At 43.5% G+C, this 21,291-nt stretch overlaps 1 long non-coding RNA gene across 2 annotated transcripts; it reads right to left on the bottom strand.

Moving 5' to 3' along the window:
* Positions 1–8,038: 8,038 nt before the first annotated feature.
* On the bottom strand, positions 8,039–20,730 carry LOC130155521 (uncharacterized). 2 transcript variants are annotated; one of them, XR_008824105.1, is made up of 3 exons: positions 12,144–20,730; positions 9,945–11,995; positions 8,039–8,971 (listed from the first exon to the last, which is right to left on the bottom strand). It is a non-coding gene; the product is annotated as an uncharacterized LOC130155521 (long non-coding RNA). The 2 variants fall into 2 exon arrangements; XR_008824104.1 differs by having other exon boundaries at positions 8,039–11,995; positions 12,144–12,224; positions 12,615–20,730.
* Positions 20,731–21,291: the final 561 nt, after the last annotated feature.

Raw genomic sequence — 21,291 nt, 5'->3', positions numbered from 1 at the left:
ACTAAAGCCAAGTAGATGGCCAAACTTGGTTTAGGGTTTGAGGTTTTGGAGGTATTGCAAATGATGATTTGGAAAAAATCCTTGCTCCGCATGCTTTTCTGTTATCTTGAAGGTCTGAGAATTTACCTAGATGTTGGCATGTTAACTTGTGAACTGGCATAGTTCTAACTCCTGGACCGGTTAAGGTATGATATCTTCAATTTTATATTGACTGCCTAATGCCAATGTGTAACTGCTTAACAGGGCCCCTTCCAACTGCTAACACTGATACAGTTCTCTGGGTCTCGTTAAAAGTAGAGCCCCCTGGATTATGCTTCAACTTGAAAATTAGTCTGTCTTTATATAGGAATAGTCAAGTAAATGTTGGCTTAACATGACTGCTAGGAATTGCAATCATCGCTTAACTTTACAGGTGAATATCATAAAAAGTTCAAAATTCAGAGGTATATACTAATTGATTGTATGTTAGGTACCCAGTTACTCCCTCTTTTGGCTTTCAGATACATCGGTAGGCATGGAGTGCACATCTGGCTTAGGTTTCATTGGGTCTTAAGCACTGGTGCTTGCTGGTTAGGGCCTAAAGCTTGCAGCAAAGTGTGGAATTGTAATGAAAAGATTTAACCTGTTAAGTTGGGCACGTGAAAGGAACAAAACATGCCTCACTGTTTATGAAGAGTTCATAAAAGCCCTGCCCTACAGCTGCAGGAGAGTGAGACTTTGAAATGAGCAGTGGCGGTGATGACATCCTGTCCCTCAGCTGCTTACTGTTGCGTTTGTTTTAGGCCTACTTTTTGTTAACGAGTAGCATTTTTAGATGTACATACCACCCGGGGTGGTGTTAGTGTTGTTTTCTGCAGAGTGGTTCTTAATCTCCAGCAGTGACGGGAGACTGTCAGCTTAATGGAATCATTTAGCAGTGGAGAGACTTGGTTAGAAATTGCTTAGAGAGGAGGTCACTTAACCGAAGGCAGAGGTGAAGAAGATTGCTGTGGCTGACTCCTTTCTGTTAATGCTAGTGATAGGATGAAGTTTCAAGACAAACTAGGGGCCTCATTTATCTGCTTTTGAATGTAGTTAACTTGATGTGAGCTTTACTGGACCAAGGGATGGTTGCCTGCTGGTTCCTTTAGTGTAGAAAAGGGGAACCTGCTAGCAACTGCTTTAAAAAATCAGAAGTTAATCTGTTGAAGCAAATACTGGTGACCTTAAGACTTATAGTGGACAGACTTTTGTTTAAATTCTTTGTGTGGAGAGAAAGATTTCAACTAGGCAAACTCAGACTTGTTGCTTGCAATACTGGTAAAGCCCTATTTTTGTCATGTAGTACTCGTGTCTGTTTCATGTGATACAGTGAACAAAAAGATTTTGGTACTAAAACATCTAAAGAAAGCTTTTTAAACAATTTATTACAAGTCTGCAGTCTCTCTTGTTTACCCAGGCACCATTAGGACCAGTGGTGTGACACAGCTAGCTTCGCAGCTCTGAATGAACTACTATAGTACTAGCATACAGGACGGAGAAAGGAATGCAAAGTCATCTGTGTCTGAGGTCAGATAAGGTGGTGAACATCATACCCAAAGACAGGACCCATTTCAATAGCTAAATTCTGAAATACAGTGCAAAGTGATCAATAATGCGAACAATTTACCTTAAGGAAAAACACATTGTCTAGGCCAGGGGTCCTCAAACTTTTTAACCAGGGGGCCGGCGCGCAGATGCAGTGGCAGGCAGCCGTCTGCGGCTGCTTGGTTCCCCCCAACCCCCGGCGGGGGGTCTGTAAATACCAGGGGCCGTATCTGGCCCGTGGGCCGTAGTTTGAGGACCCCCGGTCTCTACTTTAACTGCCCTGCTGCCTAGACCTAGTACGTGGGAGGTTTGTGATGCTCAGGTTTTCACCATCTGAAGATCCATTGCATGCTGTTGAAAACCTGAGGTGCCTCGTACTTTGGGGATTTACCCCGCTGCGGGTCAGAATTGGCAGCCCTATTTATTGATGGTGCTTTGGCTGTGTATTGAGAACTGAATTGCTATAGTACATTTGTCCTCCAGTTGGGGACCTCGTAGCTCTTGGCAGGGTTTTGCTGGTTCCTAATCTTTATTAGGGTGTTTAGACAACTGAATTGTATCAAACCAGCAGCTGGCTGTGGGCCCACCAGGCAATAGCCAGCATATGTTTCATAGCTTCGGATGGAGAGTGATTAGCTGAAAATAGAGAACACTGTACCTTTTCTGAAGTGACTAGAAGTCAATGTATTGTTCCCCCCCTCCGTTACGTGCAGTAGATTTAGTTCCTCAGTTACTAAGTAACTTAATCTCTAAAAGCCCACTTACTGTTACTACTAGTAAATAATGTAATGTTGAATTTAAAGTTACCTTTATGGGCTTTTATAGTGACAGTGAGCATCTGTAAAAGCTCCACGAGTGTGCAGTAGCTTTCTTCTGACCGTTGTAAGAACTGGGGGTGGAATTACTTTATGTAAAAGCAGTCTGCTCTTAGTGGAAATAAAGTTCCATGATCTTGCATCGGTAATACCTCTGGTGCTGTGGCTGCCACTCAATAATGTGTTTTCTGCTATAGCACGGGGAAAACCCTAGCAGGGAATGGTAACCTTAACCTGCTCTTTCACTTAACTTGCTCATCTTCCATCCTGTTAAAAAGTAGTGCAGGTAAAAAAGTTTGGTATATGCAAGAATGGCATTTTATGCAGGGTCAAATTAGGGGATGGGGGGTGGTTTTTTGAAGTTTCCAAGTGCTAGCAAGGCTTGTTCTTTTCAAAATTGCCAACCACCTACTAGATACTTGTAGACCGAGCTCAGCTGCTTGTATTTTACTTGGACATAATTCACTTTAGTAAGAATATGGTATTGCCATCTACTGCTTTTGAAACAAATGGCTCTTAGCAATAGAGATTTTACAGGGAACAAAGAGGAAGAGCTTTTCTTTCAAAATCCTTGAATGGGGCGAATATGTAAAAGCTGGTGTAAAAAGAAACCTGCACCTCTTCATGTGTTGGTGCAGATGTCTGTGTCAGAGGCTGTCCTTCCTGGGCCAGTGCTTCTAGCAGTGCCTTTACGCTGCAGTGTGCAATGAATCTGTCCTCTTCAGTCTGCACAGGCAGAGCAGGGCTAGCTGATTGGCATGCTCTGCTGCAGACTTAACTTGTTTCAAATAAATTTTAATTTACAATCGGTTCTTTTTGAGTGACTTATCTTCTTGTGGGCATTTTCCTACTGTTGTTTATGCTCCTTTATGGCACCTGGAGATGGACCTGGAGATTAGCAGATACAATTTCCTGAAACAGCTGCTACCGAACATGCAGAACTCGACTCTTCATGTGCTTTCCTTTTGTGCAGTTTCTCTCTCATTTGACAATCCCAAACAATTTGACAATAACGGTGGTATCTCTCTTTCTTGCTTGTTTTCTAGTCTTAAATATTTTTCCCTTGTCATACATCAACCACTGAGTCACGTTTGCTTTTGGAAGTGTAAGTCTCTAATGTTCTCAGCCTCTCATTCTTAAAACCCATTGGCGGTGTCTGCTTTTACAAATCATGTTCTCTGTCCAGTATTTACTGGGGTAGGAGAGGCAAGAAGTTTCATGAAAAAGATAATTTTTCAGGTAAAGGCAAGTCCAGGACGATTAGTACCTAGCGCTTCTCACCAATGGGTTGGGATGTTCTGCATCAGCATCTGCTGTCTTAGTGACGAGGGGCTGAGGCAGAGAGGGGTCTGGCGACTTGTCTGGAGCAGAACAAAATTTTCACTCAAGTCCTGTAGTTCAACAATAGTGTTTGGGGTTTTGTTGTTGGTTTTTTTTGGTTTTTTCTTTCTTTGTGAGGAGGTCCTGGAAGAGTTCTTGGGGCATGGGGCTGGGGCGGGGGGTAGATCTGAAGGAGTAACCGTTATTGATGAGAGAAAAAAGGGGTCTTTCTAAGGAAGGTTTGATAATAGCAACCTTTGGTACCATTGAAACGTTAAACGTGTGTCCTAACCCAAGTTATAACCAGTGGTAATTTGTCAGTACTAGAAAAGGGCTATTCTCAGGTTTTGCTGCTAAAGAAATATTTCAACACTTAATGCAACTGCAGTTACTAGAACCAGAAGAATATTTACTGCAGCTGGCCAGGCTGAGTCCACTGGAGTACCACACAATTTGCCAGGAAATGAGAATGTTACCTGCCGCTTTACACTGCGTGTGGTTAGTGCCAGAGGGAATCAGGTTAAGGTAATGATGTGTCTGACAAAAGGAAGGAGGTTAATGATTGAAAAAATCTTATTAAATGAAGGAAAATGCTGCATGCTTCTGAACAATTAAAGCTGGGAAACGTCCCTTATGCATAAGTTGGTTCCTGAGTAAAGACTAAAGCTGATGTTAACTAAACCAACAGAGCAGTGCAGGGTGGTTCCAGGCTTTTAGGACTGAAGAGGCATTGCCTTGGGACAGTCCTGCAGCAGCTGGTAAATGCATGATTGATCCAGTTTCTACGGTGCTAGAAGAGGACTGACTTTGGCTTTCCACTGCTGTGTGTAGATCTAGTTTTAGCATTTGTATAATCAGTTTTCTGCAGGAGGGAGGGGATGTCAAGCTATTGTGACATTGCTAAAAAGGATCATGTAAACAAGCTCCCCCTCCATTAATTACCTAAGGAACCTTCTGTTTGTCCTGGAGTGTGTGCGCTACAAAGTGCTCCTTCATCTGTTGAAACGTGGGGTAGGTGTAAGATTTATATTGGCCCAGAGGGGATGCGAGATGTACCTGCTGGAGTCATAAAGATGTATCTGTTCAGCCAGATTGCAGTTGCGTTTTGGTACGTTTGCAATTATTTTTGAGCAGCAAATAAAAAATTGTGCAGCAAGTGACTGAGAACTTATTAGTATTCTTGTACAGTATTTGGGGTTACCTCTGAAAAGCCAGTTTTGAATAGCAATATTTCCTGCTTGATGTCTGCAGACCTGCATGAAGACATAGCACTACTACTGGCTCGATTTTATTTTGTATCAGCAGTGTAAAGACTGAGTGAGAATAAGGAAACGTTGATACAGAGGCCATACTTCATTAAGCCTGACTTTTTTTAGTTCCCTGCCAAGCTCCTTGCCTTATTTTCTGACAAGCTGCATCAATTTGTGGGGTAATGTAAAAATTTCCCATTGCTTTGACCACCAGCTGCTCTGGTTTACATCTGCTGCACCAATGGCTGATTTCAGGTAATGGCTCTTGGTTTTGTTCCCACTACATATTCCTGTATAAAGTATTGTCTCCTCACATGTACATCTCAGCAGGGTACTAGGCATTCACCTCTGTTGTTGGGCATATTCTACTTGAGCGTGGTCTGCTGGCTATTTCACTATGTTCTCATTCTGTTTGAATCAATAGCAGCCTTGATTGAAGCTGCTGCTGATTAATTGACCAGTCTCAAACATATGTACCCAGTATAGGTAGCTGGCTGCCTCTAATGGAAGAATTGGAAATGATAGTTCGCTTCTCCTGGTTGCTGAAGTGATAGGTATTATGCCTTTGGGGATAATTAATGGCTTTACAGGGTTAGTTATATTCAGTTCTTTGAATTTAGTAAAAGCCTTTCTGTTGACCTCTGTAGGGTTTAGACTAGACTGTGGGAGGCGGTTGGTTAAGAAAATATTTTTCCAAACTATTTTAAGTAGTAACCTATTGAATTTAATTTTTAAAATGTTCTGCCTACAACTCACAAGACACCCAGTACATGCAAAGCAGCGTGTTTGTGACTGAGGGTCAAAACCTGTGATCTTGGTAATTTCCAGCATGGATCCTTAGTCCTGGAGGAAGATGCTTTTCCCATGACAGCTGAGACTTGCTTAGCGAGCAGTGCCCCACAGGCCCTTCTGATCCAAGTAGGGCTAAAGGAGCTTCCCTGGCTTTTATTTGCTCTGTACCTACTGCTTTTCTTTGTATGAGACTCATTAATTAACACTTTCCCTGCCAATTGCTGGTCTTTCAGAAGAGCTATTTTTGCATTAAAAAAAAAAAGTTTTGTCCCTGTATCATTAAAAGTCCTCGCTGCTATTCCCTCCATCTCCAACTGCCCTCCAGTGCTATTTTTCTTCTCTGTTATCTGAGTCTTTTGACTTAAGAAGCATCAGAGACTGACCTTTTTCAAGTCCGTCCTCCTCTACAGCGATTAGAGGAAGAACACCAACCAACCCAAGGGCTGGCTCTGCCTGTCTTGCTTCCAACGGGGACTAAAGACCACAAGGAAGGTTATCTAATACCTGAGGTTGTCCCATCCGGACTCTTCATACCAGAGGAGAGCTCAGGCTCTAAAATGCTCCCAGTTGGTGGCATGGGGGGATAAAAGGAGAAGTCAGTCCTTTTCACCTTGTAGGGTCTCTTAATGGATCGTATTGCGAACAGCTTACTGCTGTGACCTAGCCGGTCTTCAGACACCTGTGGGGATCGGAAAGAATTGGGCTAGTTGAAGTAAGGCAGAGAAGAGAGTGTCTCTTAGTGTACCTCTGCATGGGTCAGCTTTTGTTGCTTCCCACAGGATCTTGACCTTTTTTGTGTTCTCTCAGAACAGTCGCTCATCACTCGGTGAGAGCAAGTTCCTGAGCTTCTATGCTCCACTTCAACTCCTTTGCTGTTTAAACTGTGGACAGTAGGGTAAATATTTCACAGATGTTTGCTGAACTGTGTTTGCTCTGGGCTCTGAACATATAACACTTTGTACTACAAATGTGTCTGACACCTGCCAATATTTCCCCCACCCCCCCCCCCCCCCAAATGCAGCCACATGTTTCTGAAATATCTTTTAACTCACTGGCTGTGAAAAAGGAGGAAGGGTTCCTCTTCTATTACATTTGTCTTGATCTTATTTTAAAACTATAATCTGAGGATGAGGAATTACAGCATCTATGAATTACCTCACCTCAGAAGCTCATCTTGAGATATACTGGGAATACTGAGTTGCTGGGAATTTAATAGTTACTCAGCATCCTTTGGTGATAGGCAAAAGGATAAAAGGAAAATGTGAAACAGTGTGGAACATATAAAATTGGCAGACAGGGAAAGCTTAAACTATTTTATGTCCCTATAAGGGGAAAATAGAAAGATTTATGGGGAAGCCTTTCTTTAAAGTTGTCTGAGAAATAATCATAATTTTAATAGTAAAATAAAATTTAAAAGGCTCCGGGGAAGTGTGATTTTTTTTTTTTTTTTTTTTGATCTCATTGCAGAAATCTGGTACTTTTCTCTGGATCAGTAATGAATACATTTTCTTTTCCTTCTTAGTATCTGGGGCTTCATATGTAAAGGTATGAAAATAAAAACAATGGGGCTCTAGGAAAAATTATTTTAGATGAACTATGACAAAACAAAGTCCTGATGTGTATTTGGTATAAAAATTATATTCTCACTCCCGAAGCATCTTTGTTGTGGCTGCCCTGTGGCCACGGGGTGTCAGCCTGGTACCGCCGCACCGGCAGGCGCTGCAGGGCCAGGGAGCAGGACAAAGCTCGCAGGCTCTCCTGGCTCCATGAAAAATTGAAGGGTATTTATTTTCTGGTAGGCAGCCAGGCTGAAAATACTATCTGAATTGAAAGCCTTTCATGAAACATCTGGGCAGTTAAATTTTGCTAACTTCAAAGATGGCCAGCACCATCCTGACATACTGATTTCTTTCTTCAGTGAAAAATCACTTAGGCTAACATACAAAAGCCTCCGTGAAACTATTTCATGCTAAAATTAATGACCAAAATGTCTATGCTTAATAAAGCAAGTATAACAGAAGTGCCAGTCAATACTGTTAAACTACAACAGGGTCATACTCAGCCTCACAAACTCCTATCAATCGTCCTCAGTGGCCAGTTTCGCAGTGGATTTTTTTTAAGCCCGCATGCTTCATCTCTAGATTTGCCATTCTGTACTTGGTATATGTGTGCAAAATTGTGCCTCTGTTTTTGTTTTCCTTCTCTGCTGGTAATAATAATTAATAACAAAGTCAAGCTTATAGCAGTTAAAAATCTGGTCCTCAACACTGACTTTAAATATAAGGTCTTGTTTTTATTGGTTGATATGGTGTTCTCTGAAATGCAAAAGATTTTGACTAAAAGCACAGCTATGTAAAATTCTTCCCAGATGACTTGATCTGCTCTCAGAGGCATGGGATTATACAGTCACATGCCTAGTAAAATTCACCCCAACGCTTGTACATGAAGCAATAAGAATTTTTTTCTCTCCTCTCTCAGTGTACAGAGTTTTGTACATAGCTAACACAAGTTCACACTAATAATCCTGTTCACTGAGCTGCTTGAGGCAGAAATGTGGGTGCTAATGTGTAGGAGATCTGCTTTGATAGTTATCCTTGGGAATGGAAGAATACGCTAATAATTTCCCGGTTCTCATTCAAGTACTTATAATATGGTCCAGGTAAAAGTGCATTTTACACATAGTCAAAGAGCATAAAGTGTAAATATACAGCAGGTGTCCTCTCTTATGACAGGCAGCCCTGTCAAAGCACTTGTTCTGGTAAGTGGGAGAAAATACTAACGCTGCTGCTTTATAATGGGCGTTTTTCAGTCAGAGAGATGTAAAATCACATATAACGTACCCGTCCCCACAAGTAACATCAATTCTAAGGACAGAGATTGAGTACAAAGAAAAAGAAACTCTTTAGCAAAATCTGTCGTTGGCTTAACCCGGAGAGTCACCATACATCATTCTTCAGCTCATGGAAACCCTGCTAAAGATCCACTCTATGATTTAACTCTTACTGCACATCTTCACAATCCCAGACCATAGGCCAGGCTGTGCTTTCCAACAGGAATGCTGAACCTCACATCTTCGGTTCGGGAGGCCTGTTCTCAGTCACAGCAGGCTGCAGCGCGGTGAGCGGCACACGCACATGCGGGTGCAGGGGAGGCCCCAGCAGGCACTGTGGGTGGGAATGATCCCACGTGCAGGGAGCTCGAGACATCACTCGACTTCTTACTGAAAGGCTACAGGAAAGAAATATACAGAAGACTATTTTTTTTCTTATGGAATGATTAGATGTATCCTAATTTGAGTCCTCTGGCTGCTCCTGCCATGTACAATAAGAACTAGGCTGGTCTTTTCAAAGCAAAAGCACTAGAGAAATAAGGCAGAGTTTAATTTGCCCTCACGTCAGTAAGGAGAATAAGTTTTAGCTCTGACATTACAGTCTACTTCAATTAAAAACCATTTTATATAGGTGAGTAAATCGCTATGTATAGTTTTATCATGTATTGCATGTCACAGTTTGAAAATACTTTCTTAGCTAAAGAATAGCCCTGGATTAGGAAAAGGCAAGTTTATGGATAATAAAAAGCGGTGCTTTTCCAGGTTTTCCCTTCTTCAAAATTTGAACAAACATCAACTGTTTTAATTAGCCCTCAACACCTCTATACTCTCATTTGAGCTGAAATTGAGGGTGTTTTCTGCAGGTATCTCCCAGTTATTTTAAATAGAGAGCATCTGCAAAGCAAAAGATTCTGTTTTGCAACCTCTCGCCAACCAAGCAGCACTAAAAAATGTTTTTGCTTTGGTTCTATTGTTCTTTCGGTTTAATTTCTTTAATTCTTAGGAGCAAAAGGACTTAAAATCCATTTAGTATTTTGACATTTGGCAAGTATCTCCCAGCGGAAAAAGCCAGTGCTCTCAGTAGGTGTGAATTAGAGAAGCCCCTCAATGTCTGGAGAGGGTTTATGTTAGCTGTGAATTTGGGCTTTGGTGTTTCTAGCACCATTTCTGCAATTAATTTCATATAAACATGGCTGCTTGCCTGGGGAAAGCCACAGCCTGGGGGGAAGCTAAAGCAAAGTTGCCGGGCCTGGGCCTTCTATTTGTAGACCACACGTGCCAATTTCCCTCCTAAAATACAATTGTTACATTTACAACACAAATCTGAGCTGAAACTCCAACAAAACTGGGAACCAAGCCGTTCAGCGTTACCTCCAGCAGAAAGCCCGATAAACACAGTCCTGCAGCGTGCTTTTCTGTGGCCACACTCCAATTTCACATCAAACAAGTCTAGCAAGTGACAGGTCACAACATCCGCCTTTAAAATACCAGGGAAAAGAAAGCTTCTTCACCAGCAATCAGATAAACCAAACCAAACCCAACCCCAAAAATTCTGAGGAGCCTTGAAGCACGGTGTTGGCATGCTGAAGGCAGCTGGCGGTCGGGTAGGCAGCCCACGTTCAGCAGCGGGTGTTCTTCCAGCCATTCTTTGTGTTTGAATAGGGACCGCCTTGCTGTCTAGCTCTTACGCCCAATCCTAAAAGTTTTCTGTTACTTCGAGTCTCTTGGGTAGGAAAAAAACCCCAACCAACCAAACGAAAACGAACATGCCACTGCATTTCAGTTCTGGGTTGCTAAGGCTGGGGAGGAAGACAGAACGAGGAATAAGCTCACAGGTTTCCTTGCTTTACCAAAGGCACTATCAAATGATAAGGTTATTCTGGGATGTGACATTACCACGGAGCAGCTGGCCTGTACAAGGTGATACATGCTTTTTAGCCTATGACAAATGGGAGGTAATCCAAGTTTTGTTCTTACAAAAAAAATTTGAAAAAAAAATAAAAAAAATCAGTCTGGTCTAAGTAACTGAGCTGTCAGAAAGTTCCCTGACCAGCAGGAAAGTTTCTCACCATCTGCCCCTACAATTTCAAAGTGACAGGCTCACAGCACTCACTATGATTTTGACAGTGCTTGACTTTGCCGTTTTAATAAGTTGGCTTCCAAAGGAAAGCTTTTCCTGTTCAGTGAAATCTCTTATAGGGGCCCATAAAGCCTTTCACCTATTGAGAAGTTAAATTCAGCTTTTGAAATTTTACTCGTGGGATTGTGGAATGAGACTGTAGGACTCATTCAGAGTTTCAGACTACGGGAGTTACATGCAAGCTGGAGGAATCAGTTAGTGTCAGAAAGATTTGACATTAAAGTAAGTGAAGGTTTATTATTATTACTTTATTATAATTATTTTAATCATTTCTGGCTATAAAATTATGAGCTATGTGCTGCCTATTGGCCCCATAAGACTTTCTGACCAGTTACAAGAGCCAAACCGAGACATCAATACTGTAGGCTTAATGTCCTATGGCTACGTGGGATTACGAGTGTCTCTGCTCTCATTTAAAAGGCCGCTTGTTTCATTTTAAAGTCTCTAGGCCTTGTGGAGGGACTGGAAGGCAAAAAGGCCCACCATGACAGTAACCAAGTGCACTGGATTCTGGCTTGCCAGCCTGGATCTGCTGACAGGACACAGCTGCTGCCCGGTGGGAAGCGACTTGGGTACCGCGCCGATGCGCACACCCGCAGCCCCACACCAGCCCTCCAACCAGGGCTCAGGGAGCAAGGGGTGACACCTGGCTCCGCTGTCCCCATCCCTGCGCAGGGACTGGCCTCCCCAGTGCTCTTGCTCCGAGGTTGATGGTTTGCTCCCAGCTGACACCCAGGCCCGTCCTGTGTCTGATGGCAGCGGCGTGCTCGGGACGTTGCTGCCCCATCGGCAAACCCCACCTGCAGTCAGAAAGGCTGGCAGGAGCAGGTGGAGGGAGGAGACCGAGACAAACCCATATAGGTCTGTTTTATAAACCACGAAACAATCACTTTCATTGCAGGAGGCATCTTTCCTACAGCAGGTAAAATTACAGCACGAGGAGCATTCACCTGGACCACATACGCGATCGACAGAGCATCCTGGGCAGCTTCGTCAGGCTGAAGAAAACACACAGCTCCAGAGAGCCTCAGATGAACATGTCCAAAGCACATGAATATCCCTAGTGTTTTCTTCATATACTTAGCCATGCATGTATCCCCTACAGAGCCATAGGTTGCTAACAGATGTGGAGTGTGCGATAGGGGTAGACAGAGCATCACAGGAAAAGCGGCGAACCCATCACCTGTATGGGAGGCCAGGGAACAGCCAGGAAGGATTGTTTTCCTTTTATTGTACAAAGGGCAACAACACCGAAACACACTTTTTCCTCAGGCTTTGCTGCCTAATGGAAGCAAGAAGGAAGAAAAAAAAAAGATTATACTCAAACGATGTCAGGAAAACTTCAGCTGGGGACGGAAGGCGAAGCCAGCACACAGGGGAGGGTTATCCACCGCTATCTCTTTCTTTTCTGGCCAGCAAAATTCTCTCACCTTTTTTCCTTAAGATCCTGTTTGAGGGCCTCTTCAAGATCCAAGCTCCAAACCTTATGTAGGGCTGTAGCAGATGACTTGCTACAGAAGAACATATCAAAGCTTATGGGTAGGTCTTCATTAAAAAGTATGCTTAATTTTATTTTTTTTGTTTAAACTTTTACCTTGCAGAATGAAAGCAAGAAGACATTACTATGCTTAAGAGAACACGATTTCAGCAGAAAAAAGTGGAAACAAATAACAGCTGAACCTGAAATAAATCTACTTCTACTAGGTTAAAGCCTACTGAAATAAACCCCGGGGGAGGAGGAAGAGGAGGAGGAGGAGGAGAGGCTGCAAAGACCTCTGGGGATGGGAGGGCTATAAAAGGTGAAGCAGCAGCAGAGCTGGGTGCTTCAGAGCTTGTTGATAGGAGGGCAGGAGATGTACTTGGAGCTAAAGGAAGGAAAAGGTAAACTGCTTTGTGCTTACCTGGCTTAAGCTGATATTTTTCTTCTGTTGTATAAGAAGTGTAAACTGGAAAATGAGATCTCTATCTTCCAAGGTCCCTAGGACCCTTTCTGCCTTTGCATGGACACTTCCATCTCCTGGCCCGTCAGTGGTTATGTGCTATTAGCAGTTTAGGTCTGTGTTTGTTTAACCTGTATGTTTGCTCGTAGTCTGAACTAAGGGTTTCCCTATCTTCCTCTGTCCTGTTTTGGCATCCAAGACTGTAGCTGGCCAGAAATCTTCTCATTTCATTAGGGCTGGCTTGTACTAGTACATAATACTGCAAGATGCCTCTTGTAAGGAAGCAGTTGTAAGCTCCTCTCTTCTTTAGACTTCAGTTTCTGCTCCCTGCTGCTGTACTGCATTATTGTGTTAAAGAAAGAGGTGTTTAATTAAGGAATGAATAGTAAAACATCTAATAACTGTAAGGATGAGTTGCCATGTGGGATATCTTGACCACAAATCCTAGCTGGGATTTCCTGTGAATAGCAGGGAAAATGCCTTGCTCAAAGTTAGGGGGCCTTGTTGCTGCAGTCTCGAACAGTGAGTTGGGGACAAATGTGTGTGGGGCTCTGCACAGCTGATGTACTTAATATTAGCTTCCATGGAGTATGTTTATCTACTATTTTTTTCTTATTCAGTGGGGTAATCCACCTACTTAAAAGAGGGTTTATGGTGCTAGATGAATTAATCCTAGTAATGTGCTTTTATAGCACTGCCTCACCTACTACAGAACAGTTAATGATCAGCCACTCCTATTGTTTGAGTCAGGCTTTCAGCAGACCATTCGGCTTTCAATTTATGCTTTTTAGATGTTGTAATGTGTTTTCCTGCTTGATACATTTTCCTTTGCTCCTAGTAGCCTTCAAAACCCTCAGCAGGTGGGTAAAATATCCCAAAACAGAGGAGGTGAGCCTCATATTTATGAGGGAACGTGCCCTTTCACAACCAGCCACACAGCTATGTTCTAGCTAGCTATGCAAAGGCAGGTTTGATCTGAGGAAGGCTCTTATATGTACAACTCGGCAGAAAACAGAGCCAAAAAGAAGCCATCTGTGCAGCTGGCACACATCCAAAGGGAATGGTGTAAAGGTTGTCCTAATGGCTCACCTGTTGTACTGCCTAATGAGCTGCTCCAGTGCTTCCCAGCAGCTGCAGGTCAGAGGGTGATGGTGCAAGAGGAACGACTAGGAGCTGAGCGCATGGGAGAGCCCTGCAGACACCCTTCTCAGCTCAGGTGCATGCAGGTGAATCCACTCATGGTGATGATTGTGCATCTCATAAGCTCCAGCTTCTCCTGGTCTTGCCTACCACCTCTCTTCAGCTTCCTCTAAATATTATTTTCCTTTTTCCTCCCCCAAGCCCAGAAGGCAGTGAAGTACACGCAGTATTACCAAGGGTCTAGTCTGCAAAACAGGATGCCACTGACACAAGACAAGGTCAAAAGATGCTACTCTTCCTGAACTTTAAATCCTCTGAACCTATTTTTAGGAAAAGCTGTGGGTTTGGTTTTTTGTTAACCAGCTTAACACCAATAGACCCAGCGTTTACCTCATTGACCGACAAAGATGTTCTGCCTAAGGTTTGGGTCTCTAGGAAAAAAAACCCTGGCCCTAAGCCTCATATGAACATAGTTCTCAGCTAGCTGAACCTGAGCACTTACCAAAAGGCATTTGTGGCAGACAAGTGATGTGCTGTGACTGCAATCTGGTACTGGCATATCTGGTAGGAGCATGTTGTGCTGCCTTTCTTCCATGAGAAGTAGTGAGGGCTAGATGGTGCCTTGTTCTGCCCTACCTCCAGTGCTGCACCAGCTCTCCATCACTAACAGCACTTGCACAAAGCAGTTTAGTTTTAGTTTTCTTAGTTTTCCCTGGGCGCCATTGTGAGCACACCCACAGGCATCTTTAATCACACTTAATGCCCACTCTTTGCTACATAGCTTAAGAAAAGCTGAAGCTACAAGAGGCAGGAGGATGTACGGGAAGGAAAGAACCATTTCAATTTTAACGGCAACAGTAGACAGAGCCTAAACTTCTTAAACTATATAAAAAAATATATGGATAAAAATATGTAACTTAAACTAAGGGCATGAAGCCAGAAAACCAAAGGACAGCAAGTCAGAGGGACAGTTGCAGCTTGCTGTTTGAAGGGTCCTCAGCTGCTCTGGACCAAAGTGAGAAGCTCCTGCTGCAGGAAGGGTGCCAGGCCCTACACTGTCTGTCTGGAGCTGAGAACTGGACTGGTGATTGAAATGGTGAGAGGTGGCAGAAGCCAGCAGGTTTGAAGTCTCATTTGTAGGTGAAAAACTGCACTGTGGAAGCAGAAAGATAGAGCAAAGAAAACCTCCAAAACACTGATTCACTGGCCGGCAAAGAACTCTTCAGAGACATATAAATACAACTTCACACTTTAATATGTAAACCACTCAAGAAAATAAATTATGCTACATGGGCAAAGTGGTAAAAGGCCTTAAGAAAATTGAAAAAGCTTACAGTAATGAAAGATTATTCCCAGTGCAATAGAAGAAATGCATATCATGCTAAGTGATGGTGCTTTGTCAGCTTTGTGTGTGAAAATAAGCCAAGTAAGCAGCAAGACAAAGCAGGTAGGCAGAAGGGCTGGCTGGAAACACTGTTTACCTTGGCGCTCTAAAGTCAGCAACAGGTTGATGGCTACACTTAAGGTAAGTCATATCTCCCTATTTTCCAACCAACACTGCTTATATCAGAGTGATTTTTTTTTTTTTTAATATGCTACTGCACAGCTCCAGAACTGGAAACTGATTAATTCTTGACAGGCAAAACAGCCTCCTAACAGGGCAGTGTAGGTGGCTCTGGGGATTACAACACAAAGAGCTGAATCTAACGTGTTACTGAGGTGCTTGGTTAGGATGAAACGATTCAAGACGCTTTAAAATCCCTGGCAGATACTGTTTTCATGCTGTGTATTCTCACGTGATTTAGCATCATTCAGAACCACCAGCATTTGCTGTAGTCAGCGAGGCCAGATTTCATCATGAAGTATATTGGGCAGGACTAGTTTATCTCACTCCCAGGAGCTGGTGCCTAGGTCCAGCTCCCATGCTCTGGATCCGACCTAAAAGACTAATCCTTTGCACAGAACGATGCAGGAACGCTACAGTCTTCCAGGAATGGATGATGAAGGATGAATCCCTCTGCTTTCCTTCCTGTCCTTTTGTGGGCTGAGCCTGTACTTGCCAACAGGTAAGTGATGAGTTCTTGAACTGACACCAGACAGAAGACCAACCTGTTCAAATACGAGGGGGTCTACAGGGAGGGGAAGAACAGTCTTCGATATTTCTGCAGTGAAGTAGGAGTGTCCTCAGTCAGGGTTACAGGAACAGCCACAAGCAGGTCACCAAAGGTCTGCTCAGCCCCAAATCCTGCCTCTGACAGTGGCCAACAGCAGATGCTTTGGGAAACATAAAGCGAAGATAAGCATTAAATGGTATACTCTCAACTTTCCAACTGCCTTGGGCTTAAGTCCTGGCAGCAGAGGTGATGGTATGTATTTGACAGCTTTCTTCCCCAAGGGTTTCTTTTGGGAACTGCGTGAGCTTCCAGACAGTGCTCTCTGGCAAGAAATTTTGCAGCTCAACTAATACTGGTGTGGAAGGATGCTCTTGGTTGTGAAGCTGCCACGTGCTAGTTTCATTTGATGCCATTCAACTCGTACTATTGGGAGTGCTTAGTTACTCCCTGATAGCCTTTCTACCTTCCATCAGTTTGGGCTTCTCCAATTGCCCTGCCCACTCCAGGCTGAACAAAGCTCTTAATTGAATACAGATGCCTCCTTCCTTAGGAGGCTGGAAGGACTAACCCTTCCTGAAAAGCCTTCTGGTTTCCTAGAGTATGCCACTCCCTACAAATGCACGGACAACTCGGCACAAATACAGCAACTGTGCCAGCCTGCCCTCTTTATGCCCAATTATAGCCTATCAAAGAACGAGGATGCTCATGAAATGTCAAGTGCCTGTATCAAATGCTTGTGACTTGGTTTGTGCTTCACTCAAATGCTGCCAAATCAGAAGATGAGTGTAGCTGACTGCTGCAGGGACAAGGGGAAAGCATGGTGGCTGCATTTTACTCCTGAGGTATTGCAATTAAGACCAAAAGGGAATTTGAAGAGGAGGTCTGTCTTACACTAATGGGTCTCTGAAAGAAAATAGCAGTAGACAAAGCAATGAGAGCAAATTAGTTGCACCTGTAGCTGACACCTGACAGTACATTCAAGAATTATGACCAGCTGTGCACCTAAAGGAGTGAGCGGGGCAGGCTGTGATCACTTGAATGACCCTGGAGAAACCACCTCTGTTTCAATTCTGCTGCAAAATAAAGGTAACAAGGCAGAGCCAGTATAGTAAAGCTTTTGGAAAAACATTCAGGAGATGTAAAGTATGACAGAGCAGTTATGGACTCTTGTGGATGCTGGACAGCCTGCCAAGATGTGGCTTAGTGAATGGGCAGTAATCTTATTAAGTGCAGGTGGTGCAGTAAAAGCACACTGAAGTGCTGCATGTTAATGTACAAAAAGCAGATGACTAATTTCCCCCCCCCCTCCACGCATGCTACCATGAATGCCACCTGAATTTATTATTGCCATTTATAACAGCAGCATTAGACATCATGAGAACTTTCAGTAATGGCAGACGATCAGCAAAACGGCATGGGAAAAAACCCTGTTAGCTCATCACAAAGGAGCACATGGATAGGTGGGGAAAGCTTCCCCCGCACTGAATCCTTCATCCCAACTTTTTTGGAACATAGAGATCAGCAGTGCTGGGTCAGACCAAGTTTTCATCTGTCCTTTATGCTTCCTCTGTCAGAGGGCAAAACCTGATGCCCAGAGAAACAAAGAACAGCATGGCCAGTTAGTGATACCTCTTCTGAAAACTCCCAGCTATTTGTTTTACTTTGGAAATTGCTCAGTCGGGCATAAATTCTATATATTTATTAAGAGCCAGTAAACTTCTCAGCTGTGAACCTTTCCAGATTAGCTGGGAACTCATGCAAGCCCTTCGCATCCCTTGTGTCACGTGGCAAATTCTGCAGCTTGACTGCTCTGTGTGGGCAGCCAGGCTGATGAGGCCTGAAAAACAACTTGGAAGGAATGGAAGTTCAATGGGCAGAACTGCTGGATTCCTGTTTGGTGCCTGTGCTCCCAGGTTTATGGCAAGCTTTTGAAACGAGGGGAGAATGTAGTTCTGAGAAGTTACCTCCCTGGCCCATACCTTGTGTTAATGGGCTGGGAGGGTGAGCAATATCAAAACAAAACCCATGGATCTAGAAGAGAACAGCCAGGTCATCAAATGCTGCCCCTATAGTGCATTATGTGCACTATATACATTGCAGCTTATGTGGCAAGTGTCTGTCTTACAGGTGCATGGCATGTGTGCTCCATGTACCGCTACCCAGAGCAGGCACAGACCCCTTCCCGGAGCTCTACAGCAAGCTCAGACCAACACCACCTACTGTAATTTCTAGCCAATAAACAGCAGAAAAGATTAAGGGTGAGTCATTTCATGGCTTCCAACAAACTTCGAGGCACCAGCTTCCTTGCCTCTCTGTTCAGCTACAGAGGAGCAATCGGTTCTATTAACATTCAGGAAAATTCTGGCCAGCAACCCCGGCCCTGCCCTTCAGTCCTCTCCTCACCGTCAGGCATACTGGAGAGGCCTAAGAGGAAAGGAAAGCAAGTCTTTAGCTTAATTACCCAATTATCTTTAGATAATTACCTGATTACCTTTTGATGCAGTCATTTTTATTTCTTATTCCTCCTATCTTCTTAATGAATTAGCTTCTACAAAACAAACCTTGCTGTGACTACAGCAAACAACCAACCAGACCCCCCTAGCAGATCAAAAACCCCATTAAGTGCAGCCGTCAGCCTCTCCAGCTCGTTACCTTTGCTAGCCTTGGGAACCTGAGGAAGGCAAGGTGCAGCTGTGGGAGCTGCAGTCCTCCAGTGGCTGCAGCACCTGCAGGAGAGATGCGCTCTGCCCAGCAGGCCAGAAATCACTTCAGTGTACTCCAAAAAAAAAAAAATACTGCCCTTGGCCAGCCAATATGAAAGGGGAACAAAGCTGGGGTGGACCTACCTCCGCAGGCCAGCCTGAGGGAGGCAGGAAAGTTCTGTGCACCCCTCAGACAGCTATGAAGCAGAGGCAAAACTTAATCTGAAAAATGAGTAGCGAGTATGTGAGTACTTACACTTGGTGGAGGTTGTTTTAGTGCTGTCAGATGCCTTACGGACCACAGGACCAGCGACACTGCATCGTACCCCCTGCAAGGCAATGCAGGAATGGGGAGGATTCACAGAGCTTCCCTGGGGGCTCCTTAGGAGCCCCCTTTCTTTATACTGCCTATGGGGAAAGGCATCCTCATCTAACAGACTTTTATCACATGATGAGATCTGTTAATTATTTAAAAACTAACCCCAGACACTCCACAATTGAAAATGTAGATGTGGTATAATTGGCACAGGGATCCACAGCACTTTGCAAGCAGGCTGTAAGTCTAATGGAGGACCCAAACGAGAAATCTAAAGAAATCTCTAATATATAGCACACAACTAACAGCTGGGAGGTGGGGGATAATCACATCTGATCACCCAGTCAGAATTAACAGCTTATATTTAATGACTAAGATGCAAATTTAATCATATACTCTTAAACTGCTGCTAATTGTAGGGGGATTTTTTTTATCCTGCAGCTAATTTGACTACTCAGCATCAATACCTGGAATACCATGAAATCCTCATTATAGAGCCATAACTTAAAAAAATATGAATCCCCACGGGTAATAAAGAATTCTTCTTTAAAAATGTTAAAGGCAAGAAAATTTCTTAAGAAAATCCTCCCTGTGAAGTGTCATCACCTGGCTGCTTATCTGAAATTTCAGAGCAGCCAGAATGGAGTGGGGGAAGAGACCGTCCCCTGGCGTGGCTGCTCAGACCTGTGCAATACAGAGGGATGGCACCCAGCCTGCTGATTTTATCTGATGGTGATGGCTGTTCTTCTTTAAAGCTGAAAACCAGAGCTGCTATCTACAGGGAATCTACCCTCCCCCCATTTAGCATCTTGAAATGGTACCTCAGATACTGCTGTCCAGGCTGTTACACAGCTGGTCCCCGTGTGTTCCGTGACTCTCTCTGACTTCCTGAGTATTTTTTGAAAGTTAATTTTGTATTTTTTTAATCTTGAAATCCCTAAACAGGCCAGTACCTGGCTGACACAGAGCTTCATTGTTCTACTGTCTACTGTCCCAGCAAAAGAGACTGGCTGGAGATCCTTCGTATTGTGGGGTAAGGTCCTTGCTGTTCTGGAACATCCTTCAACATGAGACAAAAACACATACCGCATCCAGGAGACGGTACTGGGCTCCTCTGCAGGCCAAAGGACAGACTGCTGGGTATGGGAAAGGACTTGAGATGAATCAGCAATACAATATAATGTTTTCATTGTAACCTGTGCCCTGCCATGCTGTGGGGGTGGGATGCAGGACCTACATCTGGGAACATTTGTTGCTGCAGAACAGCCCAGCGGGATGTTGTAGCTGTATGGCCTACTTACAAAAGAAATAGTAAAGCTAAACAATTATAAAGGAGCCTTTACAATTCTGTTGTCCAATGTTAACTTCTCTCTCTGAATCACATCTTTATCTTCTTGGTTTAATTTTTCTCTAGAGCTGGGATACATTAGCATAATCATTCTTGCATCTTCTGATGTTCAAATTTTCTTCTTGGCCTCCTGCAGCCTTGATCCAAAAGCTTTTCATATTTCTACCAGAAATCAAGATTTTTATGTAAGCAGCAGTAAGGGATTTAGTTTGCATTTATAAATATACAATAGTCTCACTACTCCGGCTGCTAGTGCAGTGAATCCTGACATACATGGGTTATATTCTCTTAGCTAAAGGCAGAAGCATAAGTTAACTGACAATGAATTATCCTATCATAGGGCCTGCAGGATGGGGATTATTGCTACTAACACACTGTTTTATCCTGCATGCCATACACGGAGCCAACTTCAGTTAGAAGATTTGGAACACAGGCAAGCGATAACATGTAAATTAATTAGGTGACACCTCAAAACCCAAAGTGTGTGTGTGTGTGTTTGGTATCTCATTCGTTTCAATAAGAATTTTGCCTGCAGGAGAAGTATTCTCATGCAAATGCTGTTATATCATTTTAATGGACCAAAACTCTAAGGGGATTCAGGAGTGGCAAGCAGCCACCTTACAGATACCTCACTGCAGAGTACACACCTTGGATTATCAACCCAGAGCAAATAGATGCTGGCCTATCCAGTGACAGGCGTATAAAGACTGTGACCTTGAAAAAACGGGATAAAATAGGGACAAAACTGTAGTTTCACCTGACAAAGCAAATCTCTTCACCAGACTGTAATCTTGAAGTCTGGAAGAACTGAAATATTTTCACCATCCAGGAGTTTAGGTAGCAAAATTAATCCTATTTATTACATTAGTTCTTTACCTAAATGTCTTTGTACAGAAGATGGAAGACTTGGCCCTCGGAGGATTTCCAAGATGTCTTCAGCTGATCTTCCAGTGCTTGTTACTGGAACATGGAAAAAAACCCTCTGATTTTACAAATCAGGCACTTCTAGCCATAGGTT

This window comes from Falco biarmicus, chromosome 9, assembly GCF_023638135.1.
Source record: "Falco biarmicus isolate bFalBia1 chromosome 9, bFalBia1.pri, whole genome shotgun sequence".
Taxonomy (NCBI): domain Eukaryota; kingdom Metazoa; phylum Chordata; class Aves; order Falconiformes; family Falconidae; genus Falco; species Falco biarmicus.
The sequence above is the reverse complement of the archived record's forward strand: the minus strand, read 5'-3'. Positions and strand labels throughout refer to the sequence as shown.